Source organism: Camelus bactrianus, chromosome 14, assembly GCF_048773025.1.
Source record: "Camelus bactrianus isolate YW-2024 breed Bactrian camel chromosome 14, ASM4877302v1, whole genome shotgun sequence".
Taxonomy (NCBI): Eukaryota; Metazoa; Chordata; class Mammalia; order Artiodactyla; family Camelidae; genus Camelus; species Camelus bactrianus.
This window is the reverse complement of record NC_133552.1, coordinates 63,353,333-63,380,810: the sequence shown is the minus strand read 5'-3', so window position 1 is coordinate 63,380,810 and position 27,478 is coordinate 63,353,333. Positions and strand designations below refer to the sequence as shown.

Here is a 27,478-nt window from a genome sequence, read left to right as displayed (position 1 = left end):
CAATACTGTGGCCAGAGTTGGGAGTGAGGGGGAGAGTGGGAGGCGATGAGATTGGAGAGATAACAGAAGACCAGAGCAGATGGGTAGTCGGTTATACAGACTTGGACTGATCCTTGAAATGAGACTGGAGCCTCTGAAGGGCTTTTAGCAGAGTAGTGACTTGATCTGACATATTTTGGAAGAGTCACTCTGGCTGCTGAAGGAGGCGAGAGCAGAAGTAAGAGTGACGGTTAGGAGACTGCTGTGGAAATTCAGTTGATCTATATTCAGTGGCTTGGAGCAAGATGGTAGCAGTAGAGGTGGTTAACCATGGTTTGAAGGTACCAGGATTTTCCTAAAGATTAGTCTGTAGTTTTTGGCCTGAGCAGCTGGAAGGATGGAGCTGTCACTCACTAAGGTGGGGAAGATTGCAGAAGGGCTGGTGTGAGAGGGAGGACCCACAGTTTGTGAAATTGATAAGCCTGTTAGATGTCCAGGTGGCGATGGGGACAGACAGTTGGTACCCAGAATGGGTTTGGTGTTTTCAGGAGAGGAATTACTGTCATACTTACCACCTTGCAGATGGAGAAACAGAGTTAGGTAGAGCTTAGGTAATTTACCCAGTGACTTATAGCCAGAAAGAGATGTGGTTGGGTATTCAGTCTGTCTTCTTAACCTCACTGGATTGAGGAGATCTTACTGCATGCTCATTGTCTAATAGGTTCTCCTGAGTCATGAAATAGCTGTTGGACTGATCATGGCATGGAGAAGGGCATGTCTTTGGCAGGATTGTCAGTTATTGAATACCTAAGAAGCAACATAATTCTAAAGCAGACTAATTAGGAGATCTGTCTTATAAATTGCAAGCATTATGTCTTAGAGTTTTTTACCCCTCTCTGTAGAGATGCCTCCCCCACCAACCCCAGCTATGCCTTCTGCTCTGGCTTTAAATTCTTTTTTCTCATTTCTAAACATTTCTAGCTCATTCTTATAGCCAGCTCACCTCTTGTCACTACTGTTCACGAAGGGTATTTTTCTAGGTTCACAGCATGCCAGAAAGGCAGAGATTACTTTTAAAAGAAATAAACAGGTAAGAATGCAAAGTAGGGTACTTATTTTATGTGACCTTGATGAGCTGTTGATTTTCAATCTGCTATTTTTTCCCCATCAATTTAAAATTCAAGACTTTTAAAGAATGATTTAGATAGCCCACAACATATTAACCTGGTATCTGAGAAAGGGAGAACAACAAATACATTTAGTGGCAACTTGGTTCACCAGATTGGCAGACATCAAAATGTGATATTACAGAAGAAAAGAAGAAGGAAGATAATTTAGGGGAAAGAATATATTTTGAATCAATATACCCAACGTCAGATTCTAACTACTTAATTCCTCTAAGATCTTGAGTAAGTCACTTTAACTCTTAAAGTCTGTTTCTTCACGAGATGAATAAGGATACCTTTTTCCCCCTGTTTGGTTTGAATATTAGTGAGATAGTTCTAAAATCTGGCTTTAGCCATCTCTAACTATACAATTATTTAATAAGCTTTAGCTTATATTATTGCATGTATTTTTAATGTTCTCTTCAGGTATGTTGGTGGACTGCAGATAAATGCTCTGTTCCCACTTGCTCATGCAGAACTTAAGAGAAGGAATAACCAATGCAAGTTCTTTCTTGATGAACTATCACAATAATAGAAATATTAACAAAGCGCATGCACGCTCCTTCTTGAACGCTCTTCATCCCTTCCACCTGCCACTGCCTACAAGAGCCCCTTGAGTCACCTCCTCCATGAAGCCTTCCAACATCTACTCCCCAGCAGTGGGTTGGGCTGGCTGGGACCTGGGAGTCTCTGTAAATTAACCACTCTTTCCTTTGTGCTCCTTTATGCCTTTTTTAGAACTCCATTATAGGACTTCTTTTTTTCTATTTTGATTTGTGATTGTGTGTTTACTTGTTTCTGTTAGACCGTGAGTGTTTTTAAGACAAGTTATGCCCAATAATCTTAGTTTATCAGTGATTAGAACAATGCCTGGAATCGATAAATGCTTGTTGAATAACTAAGGGCTATTCAGCATTTTTCTTCTGTGATAAAGCCTTTCACAGCACACTCAAACAATTCACCCCAAGTTTACCTTTGATCTGTCCACTGTCTAAACCCGAAATTCATCTGCCAAATTAGGAATTCAAGCTCTTTTTCTTTATTTAGCCGTCAGTCTCCTGTGAGGGCCATTAGCCACCACACATGTAGGTGTGGGAAGTGCACGGCCTGTTTCATCACACTGTGACCACGTCCTGAGACGCCCTGAGGTTGCATAAAAGGAGATGCCAGAAGAGGAGGCTCAGGAGGAATGACTGGAGAGAGAGGAGGAAAGTAGTGCTGTCCCCCAGGCCAAGAGAGCAGCGTGTTTTCAGGGAGAGACAGTCACCAATCAGTAAATCCTGCTTAGTCTCAACTGTATTATCTTTTACACCTACCATTCCCAGTGGCAAGAGAGAGCAGAAGGAGGGAATACAGGGCAGGGACCACAAAATACCAGTTCGTGTCCTCTTTACATCACATCGCTCTCACTCCATCTGTCAAATGGGGGCAGTAGTCATTCCTAAGCCATTAGCTTGTCCTGCGGATGAATTTGTAACAGTCAGGTAGAATTCCCGCACAGATCCCTACACCTCTCAGTGCTGAATAAACATTAGTTACTAACAGTATTGTTGGTTGTGTGATCCAAGTGCAATTAGCAAAATATAACTAGATATCATTGTGTAAGATGTTTGTCTCTAGCAAACAAGAGAACCTCCTGATGGTGTGAACACACAAGCAGTACCCATTCCTGGGTCTTTGAGGCTTCACGACTAGTCGGACTCTGACAGCTCTCACCTGGGATGCAGAACCACTCAAGGTGGAACCGAGAGAGGTAAGAGTAAAATGAAGGGGTAGGAGAAGGGAGTCAGTGAAGGAGCGAAGTCTAAAGCCAGTAGTCTTTTTAAATCACCCAAAATGTATTTGAGACTGTTCTTAAAAATACACTTAATGACAGAGGAGGAGGTTTTATATTTTAATATTCAGCTTGCATAAAGCAGATGTGTGCTATGTTTAGAAGGCAGTAGAGCAGAGCTATTAAGAGCACCCTTTCAGAGCCGGTAAAACCCAAGATGAGATCCCAGTGCTAGGACATATTTACTGTGTGAGCATGGGAGCTTTCTTAACTTGGCTAAACCTCGGTTTTCTAGTCTGTAAAATGGGAGCTATAGTAGCTAACTCCCTGGGCTAATTTAAGGATGAAATTGGATAATATTAGCAAAAAAAACTTTGCAGCAGGCCTGGAGCAAAGGAAAGGGTCAATCAGTATAGATACTGTAGGATGACAGAATAGGACTGATGGACATTTAGATAGCTAGACAGACACTGTTCAATTCCAGGAAAATGGATGTTAAGTATTAATTAGGCAATTCTAATCTTAACTTCCCTTAATCACATAAATCATTCAATTAATACCTCTGAGTAAGCCAAACCATCATTAATGGCAGAGTAGAAAGGAAGATGTTGAGACTTTGAGTGGCTTAGAATTCTTTATATTTCATCTTCACCATTTTTTAAGTGGCCATGGTAATGAATCTTAATTTTGTAAGCTCTTATTGAACAAGTAGAAAATACATTTGTGTTGGGAAAGAGGTAAAACTGTCCAGCATTCTTGAGGATAAATATTGCAGGAGAAAGGTAACATCATTCATTTTTGATGAAAACAAATCTTTGACCTAGGAAAGCCTGCCATGAGGAAGCCACAAAAATGTCTGTGTCCATTTTGTCATTTTACGGTTAGTAAGCATGAACGAGAATGTTGATCAACATAAAGTCTCAGTGAGGAAGGTTGGCTGTTACTCAGTCAGCGATGGAGGGTGTCATATGTGCAGCTTCCCTTTGTGAGCGTATTTCAAATAAAGAAATCTGGAAATGTCTGTGAGTCAAAGATGTGGTGCATGCAATATATGATGTAAAACAAAGGCGGGTGGTTTACGTAGCTCAGCAGACAAGACACCAGATGGTGTGTGTGCTTGATTGAATGGCACCCAAGACAAGACAGCACCCACCTGTTACTCTGAGAACACAATGGGCAGAATCCTGAATTTTCACAACCTTTTCATTGATGAAATACTTTTTTTTCTTTAATACTTAATATCTCTCTGTAACTTGTATCTATTATTCTAGGTTGTAGTAAGTCCTTTTGGGAAGGCAGAGTATAAATAATATAATTTTATAAATAGACAAGGATTAGTAAAACATTTGAGTCAGAAGCAGATCTATGACCATATCAGGTAGGTTTGTGTGATGTAGACCAGTATTCATGGTGGCATTGATTTATGACTGTGTTTGTTAGACACGGTGATAGATATTGGGATGGGGGGACAGAGGAGCCAAAAACATATAGATATTACTTCTGCACTCAATGAGATTGCAAGGTAGTATAGGGAGACAGTGTAAGAAGTGGCAAACACCCAGAACCTGTGTGATTAATTTTGTCTGGATGAGAGGTTTACTGAAAACTAGACATCTAAGCAGTGCATTGAGGAGTGAATGGGTAGCTCTCCCCTTGCAGATAGATAGAGCAGGGTATGCCAAGCTGAGAACAAGGAAAATTCCATGAGGCAAGAGGGTGTATGACACCCCTGGAGGAGCAGCCTGGAGGGACCCTAATGTGGGCTTCCTGGTGGACGGAATGGGAGATAGAACAAGATAGTGGCAGACCTTGAATGGTATTCTAATAATGTAGACTTTATATTGAGAAAAATGGGGAGCTGTTGAATGTTATTAAACTGGGTGGAGATGGGTAGAAAATAACCAGAGCTGAACTTTCGGGAGACATGGGATGTCAGGCTGGGAAAGATGCCCCGGAATGTGAAATGGTAGGACACAGGAATGTCAGGGAATTGGCTCCTACATGTGTATTGGGAGAGCAAACGTGAGTGACAGGATGGAGTTAAATAGGACTCTGGCTTGGGTATCAAGGATGAAAGTGCCATTAACCAAGATTGGGTTGCAGAAAATGGGGAGAGGTTTGAAAAGGGAGTGGAGGAATGAGGGTAAGAGGTGTGGTCAAAATTATAAATTTAATTCTGTGGCTATTTGTGAGAAAAATTTTCTCAAAATGTTAGAAATGAAGATTAGGTTTAAGTGGGCTGGCAAACAGAGATTTGAGAATTATCTGAACTACAGCAGTAATTGTAAGCCTGAGAGTAGATGATTTTGTCTAAGAAGATCAGATACAATGAGAAGAAAAAGGTCAAGAACAAAACCTTAGGGAATAAGTGTGTTTCAGGGATGAGGATAGAACTTATAAAAGGGGGAAAGCCAGAAGGAAGTATTATGGCTGAAGTATTGAAGCTGAAATGTTGAAGAACATTTCAAAAATATCACACTCCAAAAGATTACATATTGTAGAAAAATTAAATAGGATAAGAAATTAGGGAATATTGGAATGGACATTATACAGACAATAGGAAGAGTCGTTTCAGCAGATAAACAGGATAATAAATTGAAAATGAGCATAAATACTTACTATTCTTTGAGCCCTTTCTTGATGCCTGGTGTATTAAATCCAATCCTAATAACAGCTCAATGAGATAGGATTCATTAATAGCCCATTTTTCAGATGAGGAAACTGAGGCATGGAAAATTAAACCACCTTGTCAAGTCATATACCTAATAGAGGACCAAGTTATGATTAAAACCCAGGCCACTTGGCTGCAGAGCTCAACTGTCTCGCCACTAACTGTAGTGACGTAGGATGAGAGGTTGGATGCAGTGTGTGCAAGTGTGCTGCACGGGGTGGGTCAGCCACGTGGCTTCCTGATGTACCCTTACTTTGGGGAGATTAAAGCATACATGAGATTTTGCATGATTGACTCAATGTCAATTAGACAGACTCTGTAAAAGTGTACAGGGACTAAAAGTTGATAAATAAAAACAGTCTACCAAGGCTGCTAGCACAGGTTGAAGGTGCGAATATGTGACTACAGCCCAACTCATGGATTGGCTCAGTGACATCTGCCTCAAGTTGCTGGTCACAGTTTGTAAATTCTGTAACTAGACAAATGCATTGTGTTTGGTTACAGAATGTTATTTCCAAGGAAACCATGATTTACTTTATTACCTAAATGTTCATTTCCTTAGTATGCCTCCAAGAAGTAATGTGGTTTGTACAACAGCAAGAGACACCCCAAAGGAAGACATATTTTACTGACCTTAAAGTAAAAAAAAAAAAATTATAAGCTTCTTTGATTCAATATTCTAGTCTGTAATTTACTCCCATCCTTAGTGTGTACTCAGAGAGACTAATATCATCAATTAGAGGTGATTGAAAAAGTGCCAAAGGAAAGGCAATTCTAAATTGGTTAACAATAGCATAGGTTTAGTGCATGAAATAAATCTCTTATTTTGAGCTGACAGACAGGCATGCAGTTTGCATTAATAGAAAACTGTCTCCTCTGGAGATCATAAAGGGCTTGAAATTATTAGCTGGTCCAGGGTGCCCACACATCTGGTCCAGCACTGGATGACGTATAGTTAAAAATGGAAGTGATAGTTAACTGAGCTTAGAAATGTAACACTGAAGGGATGTATGTGCTGGGGACTTCGGGGGAAGGCAGGGTTGCAGGAAGATTCTTGGGGGTTGAAGGCTCGTCCATGGGCTGAGGTGGGCTTTCTGAGTCGAGAGGAAAGGCAGGTTGAGACAGTGGTAAGTGTGCTACTGCAGCAGGAGATAGAAGGGCTTCTCTCTCCACATGGAGGTAAGAGTTAGCTTTTCTGCTGGGAGTTGGGGGCTGAATTTGGACTTGGAAGCGGGAAGAGATTTGGACCATTTCTGTGAGGAGAGGGAATAAATTATAGTAAAACGTTCGTTGCTCAGCATAAAGGACCAAGTTGCAAGTCTAAAGCACCAACTTCGGTGAGAACATGTTAAAAAGACTTTTACTTTTCTTATGGATGCTGGGAGAGTAGGAAACAATGGAAGCTGTAAGTGATCAGTTACTAGTCACTGAAGACGTAGAATAGCATAAAAACTAGTCACTAGGAGATGGAGAACATGCCAAAATTGAGCTAAAACATTTCCTCTTCAAGGCATCTTTTGAGCTAGCCATAATCATTGATCTTCAAGGTACTTACTCAAAGGGAGAAAACTATAACTAGTGTTTGACTAGTTGAATCATGTCTTATATTTGATAGATACATTGCATAGTACAGTTTGGTTAGACGTGGAGGTGTGAGGGCACTTGAAGCGGCTTACCTAATGGTTTACACTCTACCTGGCGTACAGAGCACAGGCTGCCATCTAGAAATACTGCCTCCAGCAGTTCTTGGTGCTTTAAAAAATTATTTTTGTCTCAGTTTCAGTTGGGAAGGACCCTAATTCTTGCCTTCTGTTTGTCCTAGGAAATGGTAAATGGAATCCCTTAATTTACCAAAGCAAACGATCAAGTATCATACAATGATGCACGAAAGAGTTAATGCCCCAATAACCCTAAACACAGAATAATTCAGATAATTTCTTATTTAGAAAAAGAGCTTTCCTGTAGAGATATCACCACAGAGGTATATCTTCAATAATATTTCTATAATACTAAAAGCCTCTAATCTGGAGTTTCCTTGCACGCTGTCTAGATCCTGTCAATATGATACAGGAGAGAGTGTCTTTTGATCCAAGGACTATCTGAATGCACACTAATGAATGTGAACAATTTAGAGAGATATTTTCTAACTTCCAGAGTTTTTTATTAATCTGTTAATAATGGCAGGCGAAAGTAATTTTAATAACATTTTGCAACCAAATATTTTTAGTAGTTTCAATATATTTTATGAGTTTCAGTGCATTTATATATGAAAAGAGAAAGCCAGATGGGGAAATCGAGGTGCCCTTGCGGAGGCTGTGGGACCTCCCGTGTTCTGACAGCTGCAGCTCCATGCACGTTCTCATTATCACTATGTTATCCTAACATTTACAACAGAATGAAAAACAAAAAAGTTAATATAATATATCCCAAAGTAGAACATTGTATACATTATGCTGGTGAACTGTAGAAGCAAAATGTAGGCTACATGTTGATGGAGATTGAAAGAGGATACACGTGGCTTATGACAGTAGATTAAAAAGATATAGCAAGACACTGATGATTTAAAAATGTTTAAAAATTAGGTTAAAATTCCTTTGAAAGTGATGAGCCACAATAGATGACTGTCATTGTTGCAGAGGAAAAAACAGAGAAAAGTTATCACATCAAAGATATAAAAACTACGAATAATTCTGGTCCCTTTCTGGCTCTCCGGTAGTTATGACGATTGTCACTCTCACGTCTACAAGCTCCTATCTCTATGCGTTGCCCTCTGCCCCCAGCCAACTCCTTGTCTCTACATCTACTCACTGATGCTGGTTGCACTGTTGCCAACCACGTCTTCTAGCAAAGGGTCTGATATACACCCTTATTCCCGCTCATACCAAATTTCGTTAAATGTGTGAATATGAAATGGTTTTACCATTTTTCTAGGGTGGTTTTTCTCTAGATAATTTGAAACCTATATTTGGAACTGCAGGAAATGAGGTTTTAAACAGTGAAAACTAGCAGTTTCTAGGATGATTTAATTGACCCAGATAGCATCCCAATAGATGAAGAAAGAAGTCTAATGAAAGCTGGGTTCTAAATAGCCCCCTCAAATATGATTTAAATCTATTTCCTCCATTTTCTCATATGGTCTTGGGCAGCCTTTGTGGAGAAATTGTGCCTGGATTTTAGTATGTAATCAGTACCCTAAAGAGAACTGTGTTGCTTTCTGATGCTGTATTTCAAGAAGGGCAGAGGTTGAAGGAGTATTTGGAGAGCATGGCTAGGATGGTCATTGATGCAGAAACCACATACTGCAAAGACTACTCAAGGAAAATGGGACGCTGACCCTGAGGAAGAAATGTCCTGCATGAGACAAGACTGCTGACCTATATTTCAAAAGAACATCCTGTAGACATAGTAGAACAAGCTATTCAGCCTTTCTCTTAATAAAGGGTTAGAACCAGTGGGCAGGAGGCACAAGGAGACTGATTTTAGCTTGGAAGAGAATTCTCTAACAGGAAGGCACCTCCCTCTGTAACAACCGGGGCTGTCTTGGGAGGTGGTGACTGCTGGATGTACTCGAGCTGGGGCGGGCCAACCACTGGTCAGAATTTCTTGGCTGGGTACATGGAGGCAAAGCATGTCTTTTCTTTCCTTTTCTTTTCTTTTTTTTATTTGTTATATATTTATATTTTGATTTAAAATGTTATTATTTTGGGGGGAGGTAATTAGATTTTTCTTTTTTTTTTTCCTAATGGAGGTACTAAGGATTGAACCCAGGACCAGGACCTTGCGCATTATAAGCACGCACTCTGCCTCTCAGCTATACCCTCTCCCCTAAAAGCATGTCTTTTAAAAAAAGCTTTCCACCTTCAAAACTGTATGCTCTGCTGAACAAGTATTTGTGGACCACGTGTGTGCTCCACCCTGTCCTGGTGCTGGGAAATGCAGGGCTGACTATAGCATGGAGCCTGCCAAGACGTCTCGCAGTCTAATCAGAGGAAATGACCCGTGTAAGACTAAGTATAATATGGTATGAATGGCGTAATGACAGAGTAAACAAAGTCCTGGGGGGGCCCAGGGAATAGCAGTTAATGAAGTCAACAAATATTTATTATCCACCTGCCACATCAGTGACCCCTGTTTTACTGTGTTCCGTGCTCGGAGTGTAAGTCTGAGGCCTGCTGTAACTCTGAAGACTGTTGCTGTGGGCTAAGGAGGCTTTGGAAATCTACGGTAAACTCTACAATTGTACCACTTGTTGAGTACAAAAAGGTGGATTGCTAAAGATAAAGAAAAACCATTTCTGGCTCCTAATCACCTCTGAATCAGTGGTAAAACTTCCTACTGCCCACACAGTTACGTGATTAGGATAGACAATCAACCAACAGTTACTAGATGCCAAGTATCTTCCAGTTAGTAGTGAGGGGTATGAAAACAAAGGGGAAACATTCTCCCTTCAAGAAATGTGTCGTCTAGTTGGGAAAGTCAACAATGATATGAGATAAGTAATAATTTTAAAATTTAACAATTCTTTGTTACTTGATAATTCTATCTTTGCAGTTGAAGTTCAGCCATGACTTTCATCCCACCTCTTTGGAAATTATCTGTTAATTTAAAGAATGTGAGGTCACATTTTCATTTATAATCCATTTTCTCTGTGAGATACCGTCATCATCAACCCAGGACTCAAGTATATATTCTAAAAGGCTGAAATGGTCGTGCGTGAGTTTCTGTGATGTACAGTCTTTTGGTTCATTGATTGGATTCTGTGCCCGCCCTTTCAGATTCTCAGCTCCTTGAGGACAGGGGTCGAGTGTTTTTCTCTGGGATCCCTTCAGTGCTCAGAGCAGTGACAGGCAATAGGTTTAGAGTTAGCATCTTAAACTTGTTCTTTTACTTAGTAATCTTGAAAGAACTACATTTTTATGGGTTTAACATTCTTTCTTTGTTATTGGTGGGTTTGGGTTCATTAAGTGGTTGGGAGTTCTAGTTTATTTCATAAAATTTCCATCTGAAAAGAATAATTTTATCTCCAAATCTAGTTCTCTTCTGAGAGTAATTGCCTCGGTAATATAGTTTGATTAAAAATCACATGGATGTGTTTGTAAAAATTCTGTCCTTTAATTTTTTGCACTGCTGGGTTATCTAGAGTTCATTGGACATTGAAGACTAGAGACTCAAAAGAAAAATTCTTTCACAGATTCCACTGAATATTTGCTCTCCTACTCTCCTACGGTGATGAATGTTAATACTATCGTAAGCCATTGATAGAGTGAACTGTCTTCACCTTTACAGCTGTGCTCCCAACACCCATGTGCAGCACATTTCCTTATTTTACGGAAGGGAGAATAACAGATTTGTCTGAGATTAAGAGCTTAAAGGAGGGCTGAGCTGAGACCAGCATGCAAGTTTCAGCTCTGGCCTCTCTCTTACTCCATGCATAAATCATGATGTTAGCACGTGTATTCTTATGGTCTGGAGCGTCCGCGTGCCGTGAGTCCAGTAGGGAGACACACGTCAGTAAACGGCAGCCGTGAACGTGGTGTGAAGTGCCTCTTAGTGCCGTGTTGCAGCAATCTACACAATCTACACAATGTGCTTTTGAAAAATGTATATACCAGCTTGAGAACTTCTGCTGCTATAGAACAAAAACATGATCAAATGTTTTACTCCTGTGTGCCAGGCAGGAAAGGCTAAACGGAGGTGTACAGCAATGTATTAACCATCTCTAGTGACCTCATTTGTATTTTCCAAATACCATAAGTAAAAATGTATTTAACATCTTGAAACTTTTAAATATTTAGCTCTCTTCCTTAAATTTCTGCATCTGTTTTTAGTAATGACTACATAAAATGTCAAAATTTGAACTTTATGTGTAGATCTACAATTTTTCCTGCTAATGACTGAAGGTAACATATATTTAAAAATTTCCTTTCTTTCAGAATCAATCTGGATTCTGAATTGCTTGTATATGACTTTTATTTGCTTTCTAAAAATGACAAATGTAGCCACATATTTTTGTTAGGAGAATTACTAAAATTGCTCCCCAGGTAAAAACATCTTTCTCTATGCAGTGCAGGGTCATACAGTCTTAGGAGTTTAGAATTCAAAAAGACCACATAGGAAGAAAATTTAGAAATTTGATTCTATACAGTTGAAAATAAAAAGCCAGAAATATAAGATCACTTGCCATTTATAGTTTTCATATGATTATTTATATTAATAATGTTGTTAACAAGATAAAATTAAGCTATATCAAAGCTATAAAGTTCAAGTAATGTCCCAGGGCTAGGTTTGGTGAATAAATATTTCTTGAGAAGCTCGGTACGTGGCTCAAGTTTAACTAAAAGCAAGTAGTTTGCTTTTTAATTGCTGTATTGACTATTGTGATCATTGTATTGGAGATATTTTATAGAGTCCAGAACTATGAGTTGTGACTTGGGGTTTGAGATATAGAAATTGAGGGTATTTTAATATCAATTTCAGCAGCTGAACCCCACCCCCCAAAATGGTAATCCAGCCTTTCAATTCCAGGAGGAAGTCAAAAAGTGAACATTATGGCTTCTTACCTGAAGCATATTACTTTTTCTTTCATGACTGAGAACATAGTGCATCCAAGTTCTAAATCAATCTTTACAAGTTCAGAAGGTTCAACTCTACAACCAGTTTTAATAAGATTTGAAATGCAACAACCTTGCTTGACGGTAGAAACCCCGGAGAGCATGACTGGCATCAGGTCCTAAGTTCAGAGTTCCTTCTTCTGTCTCTGGGGTTCCCATTGCATGGAGGGAGCGGCCCTGTGCAGTTACTATGAGGGATATGCCTCCGTGTGAGTAAGCAACTGGAATGTTCTGGAGGTGCTGGGAACGGTCAGTCTGGAAAACAAGCACAGTAGAGAAAAATGGTCTTTATCCAGTATGGCTCCTTTGAAGCAGGGGAAAATTTGAACGAGAAGAGCAATGAGAATATTGTGCAGGCATGAAACATAATGAGTTAACCATGAATTTGCTCTTAATTGAAATTATCAGTTTATAATCTCTGGAGAAAAGGCAGTTTACATGTTTGTATTTCTACATACTGATGTACACACTCATATATGTCGGCAGATTATCGTATAAGCAAGTATAAAGGTGTAAATGAAAACACATCAAGATAGTAATTTTTGATGGGAGGAGAGGGAGCAGAGGATGCCAAGGGTGCAGAGGAAAAGGAAAGATGAAAAGAGTGAGGGCCATTAGCACTCAAGTGTAACCTTATGCCTTTAACACAAAAGAAACCTAAGCTCTGAATGGTTTGATTTTTCCCTTAATATATAATATTTCCTTCCCTTTACATTTCTTTGCACTTCCAAGAAGATTCTGAGCTCTTGAAAATTCAGCTAGGGATTCTACATATTCCAGTTACAATTTCCAAACCAAAAATTCCACTCTCATCTCTATTCCCAATTTCACATGCCCAGATGTTCTCTACCAGGCATCGCAGGTCAGGGGCGGGGCTGCTGGCCCTCTTGTAACCTTAGTCAAGGGCCATCCTGATGTGGTCAGAGCTCTAGCTCTCAGTCAGATTTGCTGGACAAATCAGATGGAAAGAAATCCTTGCTTTGTGGGCTATGTTTTTTATTCGTGCAGAGTTCTGGCATTGAGGAGAAAAATGGGGATTTGATGAAAGATCTTACTTCAGCTGGGATTGATTTCCTCCAGGAATCGATACTGCATTTGCAGAGTCGGGCAATGCTGGGGCTGATGAGGGTCCAAAAGCAGATTGTGCTACTGAAAAATGGGACACATGAATGTAAGAGAGGGCTCTGTCTCGAAACAGGATCAGAATTTTGCTTTTGAGGTGAGTTTTCCTAACCATTTTAAATGCTAATTTTTAAACGTTATTTTTTACTCTGCAATATTGATTTGTGCTCTGTAATTGTGATTGGATTGAGCTGGCCCTGAACCCTGTCTTCAGTCCTTCTGGCCTCACAGCTTCTTCTAATGAGCGTGGCTTTCCATCCTCACCAACCACAGGCCCCTAATTGCATCCTTTATCTGAGGCCATCGCGACTTGCAAGGCTCTGCCAGTAGGACCTTGAACTTGCTGGCGCTGACTGCATGTAGCTTTCTCTGTGTAAGAGAAGGGGGTGACATTTGACTTATTTATGAATTACCTTTATTTTTCTGAGTTGATATTTTCTTTCCCTGAGTTTCATGTTTGCCACTATTCGGAGAACTTAAAATTCTAATTTCAACATACAGAGTAGGCTTTTATTTGATACCCATTGATAGAATGAAATGTTATTTCATGAGTATTGAAATGAAATTTCTACTTATCTCATTCTTAGCTAATAATTTATTAAGACATACAAATGATTTTTTGGCTAGTAAAAAATTGAGGACTTCTCTGCACGATGGATGTAACACTGAGGTTGGGCCTGGAAATTTCTGTAAAGGACTCCTGTTTCCTTTACAACAGAAATGTCCTGCTATACAGGTTTTAAGAACACCTTGTTTTTCTCCTCTGGAAGGAAATAGCAGGAAAACATTTTTTAGTTTTTTTTTTTTTTTTCCCAGTTATGTGTGTAATTTCAGTGCTTTTAAGTCTTCTAGAAGAACGAGAGGTTTTCTCCTCTGGGAATTAGTGGTTAGCCCAGGAAGCTTTAAGTTGCCAGTGGCTTAAGGATGTTCATAATCCAGTTTTGCTTTTGCTGTTATTGATTTGGCTTGTCTCCAGTACTTGGAGTGCTGTGTGATGTGGCGATAAAGCACTCGACGTAACATTTGCTGCTGCTCCCAATTCGTTACACGTCATCTCAACTCTGTTATGTAATCATGATTGTCCCCATTTTAAAGATGAGAAAATGGGGTTTTGGGAAATGTAAGTGACTTGTTTGAGGTCATCCGACTAGCAGGTGGTGCAGTCACTGAAGTCTGTTCTGTCTGGTTCAATGGCTATTGGTTTCCTCAACTCCATCCTGCTTTCCCCCCGAGCTATACTGAAAGCCCTCAAATGAGGCACGTCATGCATTTGGGCTCCATACTGAGAAGGTGACCCTGGCACCTGAGAATACCACACGTCTCCAAGCCACGCGAGTTCTCCTTTCTCTCCTGCCACACTTGCGTAAGTCTTGTGGTTTCTCTTCTTCTTGCCACTTATCTTATGCTCTGTTTGGTCTCTTGGCTCCTTTCTGTAAATACTCTTCTGCTCAGCGCATCTTCTCTGGTGCCTTCAGTTCATATGTCTGGATCTATCTAGAACCCGGACCTCCAGCTCTGACTCTTCCTTTTCTCTTTCTGACTGCTCTCAGCACTTGAATGTTACAATATCAACTCAGATTCAATCATGAATAAGAACAGTGCTTTAAGAAGAGGAGGCATATGGCTAAAATAATGTACAGAGCATCTCTATTCCCTTTCCACTCAGAAATAAAAATGATCAACTAACATGTGTTGAGTATTGTATATATAACCCTGTGCTTGAAAAAGCAGTTTGAGATGATTCAGAAACTCACAGTTTTCTTTTGAGAAGCTCATCCTCTCAAGAAGGATACAGAATGTTCTAATCAGAATTATATAAATAACCTAAACATACACACACATACACAAATGGTAGGATGGATGATAAATATGCTCCTGGCCATGGGAAAGGGACTCAGGACAAAGATAAGCGTGTGGGTTACTCTGGTTGTTGTGTAACTAGAAAGGCCTGGGGACCGGGGTTGATTCTTCCTTGCGAGCACTGGCTGCCTAGGAGAGTTCTTTTTACCTTTTGGGAGTTCTGAGCCAATTTGCCTGAAACATATGTTACATTTATATTTTATTTTTAAGGAGTACAAGGGAAAAAATAAAGGAGTAAAAGCAGTGCCAACTTCTTCTTAAAAGACTATCTTAAAAAGCTGGAATCAAATCAGCGAATGTTAAGTACATCTTATATGATCAGTCACTGTAACTCAACACTCAGAGGGTGCTGAGGCACCCAGGCTCACGGCGGAGCGGGCTGTCCCTCTCTGATGCCCCTGTCCTGCTCTGTGATCCCTCAGCACCAGTTCTGTGCAGCTGGACCAGAGGAGTGGGGGCAATTAACCTGTCAGTGTCTCCCATTTTTAGTGCATTATAATTTGCATGTGAACCAAAAAGAAGTAAATTGTGAAAATTTCAACTTACTTTTCCTCGAAGAGTGAATAGTGATATGCCTCCCCTTCACAGAATGTGGGTGGTGACGTTCACTTCCCACCGAAAGAGTGTATCTGTTCCCCACTCCTTTATTTATAGGTGACTCAGTCTTTCAGGATTTATGGGAGCTCTTCAGGCTGATGAGTACAGTAGTCTTTCCACACCAAATATGAACAAGGCAGGCAAGGGGTTTTTAGCCTTGACAGCGTTGACGTTTTGGGCTGGATAATTCTTTGTTTGGGGCTGTCACGTGCATTGTAAGATTTTGAGCAGCATCACTGGCCTCTACCCTCTAGATGACAGTAGCAATCTCCAAGTTGTGACAATCAAGAGTGTCCTTAGCAATGGCCAGATATTCCCTGGGGAGAAGAGGACGAAAACACTCCCAGTTGAGAACCCCTGATCTAGAAATATACGTTATAAATAATGAGCTTAGTAACAGCTTAGTGGGAGGAGACCATTCCTGATGCTCACCTGACTTCCATGAGGAGTGCTGTGGACCTGAACTAGATGACATTAGAGAGTGTGAAGGATGAACTTAGCATAATGGATGTTTTTGTCACATCTATGTGATGACCAGTTTGCACCCATAATTTCACAGAAGATTGTGGACCTGACTTGGGGCTACCCAATGACTTACCCCTAGGGAAGAAAACCTACCATTTTTTTTAAAGCTTATGCATCTTAAAATTTTGTTAATTGAATGAAAGATTCTTCAAATTCTATAGTGCTTTACAGTTTTCAAAAGTTTCACATACATGATTTCATAAAATCCCATAATAACCCTGTTTTTAATCCCCTATATTGCCCCTCCCTCCTTCCATCTCCCCACTGGTAACCACCAGTTTGTCCTCTGTATCTGTGAGTCTGCTGCTTTTTTGTTTCACTCACTAGATTGTTGTATTTTTTAGATTTCACATCAAGTGCTTTCGTACAGTATTTGTCTTAAATTATGGGTCAGGTACTCAAGAATTAAAAGAGATGATGAAATGACTCTCAATCACGGCTTTAACATAAATGGAGCCTTTTCTGATGACAATACTTTATCATTTGGTTGTAAATAATTAATGGCGAAAGAAAGGAATTAGTCAACAAGTGGAGAAAGTGGAAGGGTCTTAACCAGGAGACAATGATCAGGCAATATTGTTAATCTTGCTGAGTGCAACTGAGTCAACATTTAGAGGTTATGCAGTGCAACTCAAAACTGTGAAGTCAGGTTAGGTCAAGGCTAAAGACCGTTCCAGCATTGGGGACTCAATGCTTGTTTCCTAGTTTGTCATTTCAGGAGAGGGGCATTTTATCTACAGGACCTGGCTCTCAAGTAATGACCTGACTTTTCACCTGCAGGTTTTCTTAGGTGAAAGACAGCATCAGTCTTTTCAACGTTTGGAGACTGAGGCATTCTAAAAACAGACTGCGGTTGCCTTAGGCCATAAGGTAATGCCTTCTGACTAAAGGAGATGGGAGACTGTGGGCCGTTCTTCATCGGTATGCGAGGAGCTTGGCTACCTGCACACGTTTGTTGCCTGGAGTAGAGAGAGGGGGGTGTTGTCTCAGTTGGCTTGGCTGTCAGTCAGGGAGAAGCAAGTGCTGCTGAGGTTGCTTGTTGGGGAAGGAGAATGAAGAATGATTCCATTTAAATTGTTGAGTCTATTTCTTCTCACTCTTCAACACCATCCTTCAGATTTATTGCTTTGTTCATTAACATTGACAACAACAATAATTATTAAGTATGTACAGTATTTCAGGGTTTCCAAAGAACTTCCTCCTTTGGTCCTTGATTGATTGGTAGTTACTTCAGCCGATTCTTAAAGTCACTTGGTGAATCTATTCATGAACCCCTAACAATCGACTTGACATATGTCTTCCACGAACGACATTTCTTTCACCTACCGTTTAGATAATGGTTTGAACCTGTTCCTAGCCCTGCCACTAGCCGGGGAAGGCAAAGGGCTTTGTGATCTACAGTGAAAGGCACGTTCTGGGAGGGTGATGTTGTTTTGTAAGCACAGGTTTCTAAATGCTCTCCTGCGTGTTTTTCCCCAGTGTGAATTACTGTATTAGCACATAGTACCCCTTAATGGAAACGAAGTAAAGCTCTGTTAATGTTTATGCTATTTGTTAAAAGAAAAAGAAAAAGAAATGATAATGGTAGAATTCCCCAGGCAGTTCTTTTTATTTAATGTATATTGGTCCTTAAATTGCAAAGCAGGCTGGGGGAACGCTGGCTGCAGGCACGAATTGCCTGCTTAGTGGGCTGCTTTAAAGCTCCTTTCTAAGAAATTTCCATCTTTGTCACTATTTTCTTCAAGGTGTTGAATAATTTTAAAAGTGGCAGTTGCAACAATATGTAAAAAAAAAGTTGACAGCTGGCAGCATTCAGCTTACTTTTCTGTTCTTTTCGTGGAAAGCTCAGAGTGTTCTGCACTGCAGGAGGTAGTGGAGTTGCAGATTTTATTTGGATTTAGTGGGAGCGTACTGCCTGGTTAGAATAAAGACTCTTACCTGAGCAAAGCTTTCTGCAAGTCTTGCTTGGCAGTATGGGTGCCAGCCCACCTGGCTTCAACTACACCAGTATGTCTGTACTGTTCATTTTGGAGACAAAGATAGTTTTTCTTTTTCCCCCTAATGGTCAGTGTTGTAATGAGCTCTTGTTAATCTGATAGTAATGTCAGAATCATAATTCCTTGTTTTCTTTGTTCAGTGCATGTTCTCAAAGCTGTGCCCAGAGTATGTAGCCATGAAGTAGTCGAAAGAGAGAGAAGGATGATGTATAGCCTGTAAGCTCAAGAAGCTTAAAGGTCTGATGGTAGAGAAGGCACACGATGAAATAACCCCCTCAGCTGTCAAGTGCAGAGAGAGTGAAGGCAGTGCCGTCATAGCTCTGAGGGGACCCAGGCACAGGGATGCTTTGAGTTCCCCTTGTAAATTTCTGGGCTGTTGCACTTAGACTTGATTGTGCAATGAGTTTATGTCATGTTCTGGACACTCTCCCTCTGTTTGCTTCTGGCTTGGTAGACCGCTGGCCTACCTTAGTGGTTAAAGAAAAACACGTGATATTAAATGAACAGCAACAACAAAAGGTTTGGAGGAGGCCTGAAACTGCTGAGAAGAAAGTCAGTGGGAACTGGTGTGGAATGCAATGCACAGGGGCTGACTGGAAATGCGCCTTGTGGAACCAGTTAGGGAACTGGAATTGGGCCCATCTGCTCACCCCCTGACATCCTCTAATGAGGAACCCTGTCAATGAAGGACCCGAAATATTCTCTGAGAAGACATCCAAGCAATTGTGAAAGGGAAATTTAAGCAAAATCAGAATGTTCGACTTAATAGAACAGGAGTTTAGGATGGAAATGTAGAAAATAGGGCAAAATTACATGCACATCAGACTGAACTAATAAGCATTAGTGACAAAAGCAAGTCTCAAAATTTAAGTCATTTTTTAATGAAAATCAGTCCAAAATACTCCCTCAGCTGCTGGCCACCTGAGATGCTTCCTTCCAGTGCCTTGGGCTCTGCCTGGCAAATTGATCTGGGGACTGAACGGAGTCCTGTGGAACATCACCAATCTTGAATTCTTGGTATTAGAGATTTAAAGAGAAACCACATTTCATTGAAAATTTATTAAGCAAAATTAAATTTTAAAGGAGGCTTGTAAGCCATACTTCCTGGGCCTAGCAGGTGCCTGGCACACAGGGGTCCAGCATGGGTTTGCTGAGTCCAAGTGGCAAGAGAGGTACTAAACAGCAAGTTTGCCTACATGGTGTGTGTGTGTGTGTTTCTATTCCTAACTTCAAAAAATTTCAGAAGTAATTGAACCAAAAATGTGATTAGTTTCAAGCCAGAATGGCAGACACCAAAATAATCTCAGAAAATATTTCAGTAGAGTCATATTAGCATGTAAATTCTGATTAGAATGAGTCTGGGGTGAATCATACACAGATTGTTGATATGTAATTAGTTTTTTAAGGAATAGGTAGTTATAAGGTTCTTGGAACTTACTGGGGTGTGTGGTTAATTTACCCTTTCTTCCTGTAAAGCTATTTTGACCAATCTGTCTCTCATCTTGGCAAAATGATGAATGATTTTATGTTGCTTAGGATTCTTGACAGAGAGAGAGGAAGGGAGGAAGAGGAGGACGAGGAGATAGAAGAAGGAGAAGGAAGATAAAATGAAGACAGTAAGAAAAAAATCAATAAACAAAGATCAAAGCTGAAGTTCGGCTGCGTTTCCTTCTGGTGACATCACTCGGGGGTCTTGCCTCTGTCCCGAGATGATCTCCACTTCCTGAGGCAAGAATTACCTATTGCAATAAAAAACCCCGAGCTGGGCTTCCAGTTTGTTTTGACTCATGACTACCAGCATGTTTCTGTTGGTAGTTCTGAGATGCTATGTAGGCAACAGTTTCAGGCTCACAGTTTATAATTATGAGTAGCTACGTGTTGGGAGAGACGTTAAAATATGAGAGAATTTAATGCTCTCTACACTCTTTTGTCTTTATGCTCTCACCCCAAAAAAGTTTTGAAAATGTATCTGTTCCTGGCACATTTTATAATGAAGCCTAAATTTTATAGCATGGTTGTAAAGTATATAATTTTTAATGTCTTTTCAATATTTTTAAGATCAAAGGATGACATCTCTCTTTTCAGAGTAAGGGTCACATCTGGAAACCATGGTGATTTGTTAATCACTATTTTCTGTTTAAAAAGCACATGAACAAGCTCTTCTTTGACATTTGGAAATTTTCCAATTATTTCCTTTTCTCTATGAACTTGTATTTTTCACTTAACTTGCCTCACAGAAATTGAAAGTAATAGATCCATTCCTGAAAGTCTTCTGTTGATCACTCTTTCATATTTCTCTGTAATAAAAATATTTCTACAACTTAAGAAGACTTTTTTTCTAAGTTGGGTTCTCAGTAGAATCATTGTTCAGAATGACATAATTTATAAATTTTTATGGTTAATAAACATAAAAACTAAAATTATATTAAAACGTATGTCAATGAAATGGACAGGGCATTAAAAATTAGTTTTTATATCAATTAGCCTTTTATCTGTGGTGACTATTACATATTGTTAGAATAAAAAAAGCTTTAGCATCAATTCTGTTTTAATGTTTATAGTTTTAAGTGCTGAGAACACTTACTCGTATAAGAGAATTGATAAAAAAAATTAAGGATTTCTCTATCCTTCTTCTTGTCCCTGTATTTAATTTAAAAAGTTATGCTTTTTTGCTTAGTGTATGCTTCTTTTTCATTGACTAGGCACCCTTAAAGAGTATCTGAGATCTTAAAATTTGAATCAAGATTTTTATGGTTTGAAATCGGATTTGGTGGTGCTTACTACAGTGAAAACTCCCTTTTGTAGGCAATGCTGTACTGTTCTTTCTAGACCCTTCCTTTGGGTCAGGAGTACCATCCCCAGATGCTGGCAACATGGGCCACTGATGGCTCTCAGCTCAGGGGGGACTACCTGCAGAACTGCGGCCAATGACTGGCTGGTGCAGAGGTGCAAAGCCTGCGTTCAGCAGGGGTCATCCCAGCCGCAGCGCTCCCTGTAGGACTGACTGTATTGGGGGCTGACTTCTTGTTCTGCACAGTCCTGTTCCTCACATCCTGGTAGCTGTATTTCTGAGAGAACCTCTCAAGCTCCACTTGATTCTCCATCTCTGAATCTGTTCCCAGGAAACTCATTGTAAAACACCCGTTCATTAACTTGCACTTCAAGAGTGTGATTCTGCAGAGGGGAGTTAAGAATGCTCTATTTTGGGTGGAAATGACATTGGGCTTGTTTCACTTATTGTGGTTATTTTTGGCAGCATCTTTTTTGTGGTGTTTGTGGTATGAAATGTCTATATTCAACAGGAAGGCAGCTGTTGAAAATATGACCCATCCTTAATAAATACTCTCCTTGATATTCTTCTAATGAGCCGAAAATATTTTAGTTATGCTTTTTGGATTATCTGTTTTCATTCTGGTGTGAGAGGTAGGATAAACTCGAGTGTGCAGTAAACTCAAATTTAATAATTGAAAAATCTCCCAATTTAAAATGCTTCAATAAAAACTATGTTGTTGTTAAAGACTTGGATTTTAACAGAGAACATATAAACACATACAGATACTCTTCAGTAGCATGGAGCCTAGGGAAAAGCTAACTGCAGCTTATGAATAATGCAAAACTTTGCTGTTTATGCCATTTCCATCTGTTGTATGCATGATATTTATGATATTCACAAGATAAACTGATAGGCGTGTGCGATCTGCTAATATGTATATTTTAAAAAGCTTTAATTACTCTTTTTATGGCTGAATGATGTCACGTACTCTGACTCCAGGGATAGGAGGATTAGGAAATAAAATAGCAACACAGACACTTTTGAACGTCCAGGCATTTTATTTTTAATGAGCAAGACTTGATTTGTGTCTTATCCCATTCCAGGGTCTCAGAGTGCTTCCAACACTGGTTTCTGGTTGCACGTGCGATGGCTCAGAAGGAGAATGGGTGGGAGGGCTGTGCCTCCATCTCTCCCTGCCCACTGTCCCCTAGTGCTGCTTCACAATGGCCGTGGCGACTCAGCTGAATGAGGAGGGACTACTTCTGTGTTTTTTCAAATGCCATTTCAGCCTTGGAACTTATCTTGGAAAATCCAAGTTTTAATGAAGTGAGAGTTCTGAGAGAAAACAACAGAAAAACACATTTTCTTCTCCATAAACCAAAGGCACAATCCCACCACAGAAAATTTTATTAAATTTATAATCTCTAGATTTTCTAAGTTACCACAGTTTAATGGAAAGTAAACCCGACAGAAGAACCAGCTCTATCATTGAGTAAAAACAGTATCACCAGTTCACTGTGTGGCTACAAGCAGGCTGTTTAACCTCTTTGAACTTCACCATTGTAATTAGAAAAATGCAAGATCTGAACTTGGTGATTTCAAACATTCTTTCAGCACAGACATTTTAAAGAATCTTACATACACCTGATTTTTCACCTTTGAAACATTCATTATGGTCTCTAGGTCCATGAACACTATCTAATTTCTATAAAAACTGACTCTCTTTTCTTAAGGAGAAATACTGCAAAAAATTGTTAAAATGCTTTGTTATTTTTCCCAGCCTAAATGCTTTTTCAGACATTTTGATTCCCTCACTCCCTCTCTTTCTGTCACCACCCCGCTTCCGTTGGGGGGATTGTTAAAATAATTTAGAGCCTGCTTCTCCCCTGCCCTCCGTTTTGGGGATAAACCTAGTGCTCTGGAAAGAGGTCGATTGCTTATTTCCAAATCTGGCTTCCCTTGACGAGTCTTCTGACAATTTCCCAGAGTTTAGAGACTTGGAGACATAAGAGGGCTTCTTAGAAGTACTCACATGAACTGAACTGAGAAAATGTGAAATCAAGGTGTTGGAGGGAAAGATTTATTTCCGAGGATTTTATCAAATACAGCTTGTCATGAATTACTGACATTTAGGTCGTCGATGGTGTGATTTAAGACAAGACAACGCCCCAAGTACTCCTTCCACATTCCCCCAAATCACAGCAGGTACTAATTCTTTAGGTCTAGCAACATCCTCTGAAAAATTAAGCACCATATAGTCGTGTGTAAGAGTGTGTGTGTGTGTGTCTGTGTGTGTGTGTAGTTTGAAGTTTTATTGGCCTGAGTTAGTTAAATGCTTTAGTTTCATTCCAACATCTAAATGAGTTGATACTGTTACCCTTCCTCATAGCAGCCACAGGGAAGTTCTTGAATCACTTTCTGGGGAAAGCAGAGTCTGAGGGAGAGGTCCATGTATCTCCAGGCGGCCAGTCGGATGGGTGACAACCCTCACAGCCTCCAACAAGAGTGTCCTAGTCACTGCTTGCTAGATACCCACTTCCCACTTCCCATTTTGGACAGTGTGCTCCTTCTGTCTTTTGAAGACACAATAGAAACTCTATTGCTGAAATACAATAAGAATTTAGGCAGTTTGTTCCTGAAGATTTCCTTCTGTCTCTCCCCTTGGGGGAGAGATGGCAGTATGCTCTTGTGTTCCTCCTCCTTCCTGAAGACTGTTTGTGCCCTTTCTAATCCACTCTCCCCTATTCTGGGAGACTAGTTCCCTGTGGAAAATGAAGTCTAATTTCTTCCTATGACGTAAATTCCTTCCCCTCTGACCTTGGAAGGCAAATTGAGATCAGAGAGCATATATTATACTTTGTATCTTCCACAGTCCACTGCATGTTAGATATATAATGTCTGAAGTCTATGTGCAAAACCCTTAGTAATTTCCATGAACTATGATAATAGTAACAGTTACTATTGAGGGTTTTTATTTTCTGTGCCTTGTTTTCTGTTAAGCACGTCACTTGCATCATCTCATTTAGTCCTCCCATCCGTTCTGTAAGGTTGCTATTAGAAATAACCCCCATTTTATAGATGGAAAACCCAAGGCTCATGGAGATTAAATAACACACGTGGGCTGACACCTGTGCACTTGTATGCACACACACACATACACCACACAAATGCCGCATGACAGCCCTTCCCTCAGCGTCTGCTGTCTCCATAGGCAGGAGGGCAGGAATCCAATCTGGTACCACCTTCCCAGTGGGGCTGGAGTGTCTGCAGAGAAGGTGAATACTTCCAGTCTGATTTGCTTCCATTTTTCCCTGAAGAACAAAAGCAACCTAGTATATTCCTATGCTCTCCTGACCACTGAAGTGAGGTGTGACACAGAGGTGGTGGGAGGCGAGGGTGTTTGGTTCATCCAGCCCAAATCTCATCTGAGATACTTGGGATGAGGGGAGAGGAGTGAGGAGGGGAGGGTGCATGCCTCCTGGGAAAATGGAACTAAGTAAGTTAAGAAAAAGCGATTGCCGTGCGACTTTAAGGTAGTGTGACAAGCTTGGTGAAGCGAGTCAGGCTACCCTCCTCCCAGTTTTTCCTGTGTCCTATGGAGCCTGACTGAATTTGTAAGTCAAATCACTCTTTTGATAATTGTTGCTATGGATTCAATTTTCCCTGTTCTAATTGAAAGCTGTAATTGGAGCACACAGTTGAAGTCTGCATTCTGCAAGACCAGAGACCTTACCCATTTACACAGTACCTGCCTATCTCGTCTTTTCCACTGAGCATGGTTACGCTAGTTGTTCTGACAGAAGCCATTTATCTAATCAAGTGACACATGCACAGTAGGTAACAATTAAGCCTTAATTAGCAGTTGTTTCCAATTGTACAATCAAACTTTAATAGGAGAACGGACAAATGGTCTCACTGACTTAAATGTGCATTGGTGTCAAAACTTGTGTTAACTGGGAGGAAAAAAAATAAGGAATTGCAATCTAGTTCCTCAAGAAAAATTAGACTCCGTGAAATACACTTAAAAGCAGAGCAGAAACGTGTGTAAAATTAACTGTTTCAATAGGTTTTTTTAAAAAAAATAAGCATCCCAGATTTGAGACTTCTAGATTTCAATTATAATAAATAAAATTTAATTCAACTAATGTTCTCTCATTGGTCTCATTCTTTATTAAAATCAATAAATTATGTCATATATTTTCAAAGAGGCAATAGATACATATTACAAAATTTTAACTCAAGCATATGGGAAGAGAGAGCCACTTTTTCAGACGCAATGCTCTAATGGTTGCTTTGTTATTTTCCTAGAGTTATTCGGGATTTTATTTTTTCTTCTGAAAATTATACCAAAGTTTGCATATATTATCCATTTTGAGATTTGTAAATATATATGTAAAAAAGCAGATTCTCTTTCTTCACCACTCAGCCCTTTGGGGGGCTGTCTCACTTCATATTGGTGGTTGATATGTACTTGGGAAATGCCAACTGATTTGTTATGGCATTTGCTTAAGCAAAACACAATTCAGTAAGCAAACATGCTGTTAACAGAACAAAGGAAAACGCATGCCTTTCAGTGTCAAACTGAAACACAGTGTAGCCTGTCCTTGGGATTATTTCAGTTGCAGGTCTTCATAACCAGGCCGGGATGGGGGCTGCTGTCTCACCTGCTCTTTCTCAGTCTTGGGCACACTTGGCAAAATCGTTATCTGGTTCTCTGTTATCAGGGGTGGGACTGAAGATGTTTTAGGGAGGCCCGTGGTAATGTTTCCATCTGACTGCCCCCAGAGCTCTGCTGAAGAGGCCCATTAGCTCCCTTCCCCATTTTCCACCTCTCGGATAGTCTTGGGAAAAGTATGGGAAAGCATCAGCACTGCAGCATTCTGACTCTGAGCCCTTTCGTTGCTGGTGGTCAGAGGAGTGCCACGAGGTTAAAAACAGGGATTTCGCAAATTGTCTGCTGCTTAAGGATAGCACTTCTCTGCTAATGTTTTGAAGGTCTGGAATTACAGGTGAAAAACAATAATTCTAAAAACACCGAGGTCAGACCTTTTCTAAGATGAGTTTGCCCTCACTAGGAAGCTTGTAGAGTCAGCAACAGCCATACTGCTAGGATGATAAAGTTTAATTCCGGGAAACAGCTAAAAAGAATTTTTTTCCAATGCAGCAGAATATAGTCTGGCATAAAAAGTATTTTTCATGTAATATTAACGAAAGGCTAGTGGTGGTGCAAGAAGTCTCGGAATTTCTCCTTCAGCCCTCTGGCCACCACCCTCATTCATCATGTCCCTAGACCCCTACGTGAAGTATCATAACCTTGCCTCTTGCTGATGAGATTCCTTTCCTTGTAGGTGAATGAGAACAAATGCCATCAACTCCCGCACTGCCCCCGCTAGTCAGTGTCTTGCAGGCTCTTTTACTGAGTAATTTTGCCAGGGACCATGGTAATTTTCCTGGTGCATTGGCTTAGAGGAGGCACAGTCCCAGCGACAGAAAGAGGGAAGTGTTATTCTTTAGTTTTCAATCCTATCTCTTCTCTCTTTGTCCCTCACTATTTTCTTCAGCTTCAGGATCACAACTGTGCCAGCTTAAAATTTTTTTCCAATACTTTTCCCCATTGTCTTCTCCCCTTTATGCTGAGACTCTTGCTTAGTCGCTCATTATTTGAACTCCGGACTATCCAAGATTTAGCATCCTCTAAACTCTTGCTAAAGACTCAGATCCGTGAGTTCAGAAGAGATTTCAATATCTGCCCTGGAGAGGATGTTCAGTGATACAACAGAAGCAAGAATTAAGATCATGGTGTTACACCTCAGAGAATTTTTTTCAGCCAAACCCTATTCTTAAGGTATTTGTAAGTCTTTTGGAGGGATGTGAAAAAGATGGTGGCAGTTTTTTTTGATTTGTTTTTCAGTGTACGATTAGGCATTTTCCCCTCTTTTCCCGCGAGCTGTGTATGTTCACTAATATAGTTTATTAACCCCTCAGGTTCCCGCCCTCCCCATATTCTCTATGCTTGTTCAGTTTGGGAATCTTAAAGTGGAGGTAGATTTAAAGGTACCTGTTATATTTACTGTGATGGAGATCTTAAGTTTCAGCATTTGCATTTTATTCTGAGGAGAAAACTCTAAATAAAGAAGAGATTAGTCTTTTTTTTTCTTTAAGCATGTGGTCTTCTCAGTGCTGTTGTTTATATCTGCCCACATCTTCAAGTTGTCAGGAATGTTTTGAATTGCAGTGACACCCTCCAAATGTAGTTGACACTCCGCCCACTTGGCACTCTCCACAAACAGCGAGTACATTCTCTGAATGTCATTAGTAAAAATGAAGTCCAATTCATCAGGGAAAAAGCTGACGGAACAGCTTGGTTGAAAAAAATCTCAAATGAGATTTCAGAGATCTGCAC

The 27,478-nt window shown here is 40.2% G+C and overlaps 1 protein-coding gene across 4 annotated transcripts in view; it reads left to right on the top strand.

The window, feature by feature from the left end:
- FGF14 (fibroblast growth factor 14) overlaps positions 1-27,478 on the top strand; it is a 534,936-nt gene that overhangs the window by 144,612 nt on the left and 362,846 nt on the right. The window contains exon 1 of one of the 4 annotated variants that reach the window (XM_074378491.1): positions 17,074-17,175. The exons of the other annotated variants lie outside the window; for them this stretch is intronic. The gene's annotated coding sequence lies outside the window, so the exon portion shown is untranslated. Of the gene's footprint in view, positions 1-17,073; positions 17,176-27,478 lie in introns of those variants that run through there. 4 annotated transcript variants of the gene reach the window in all.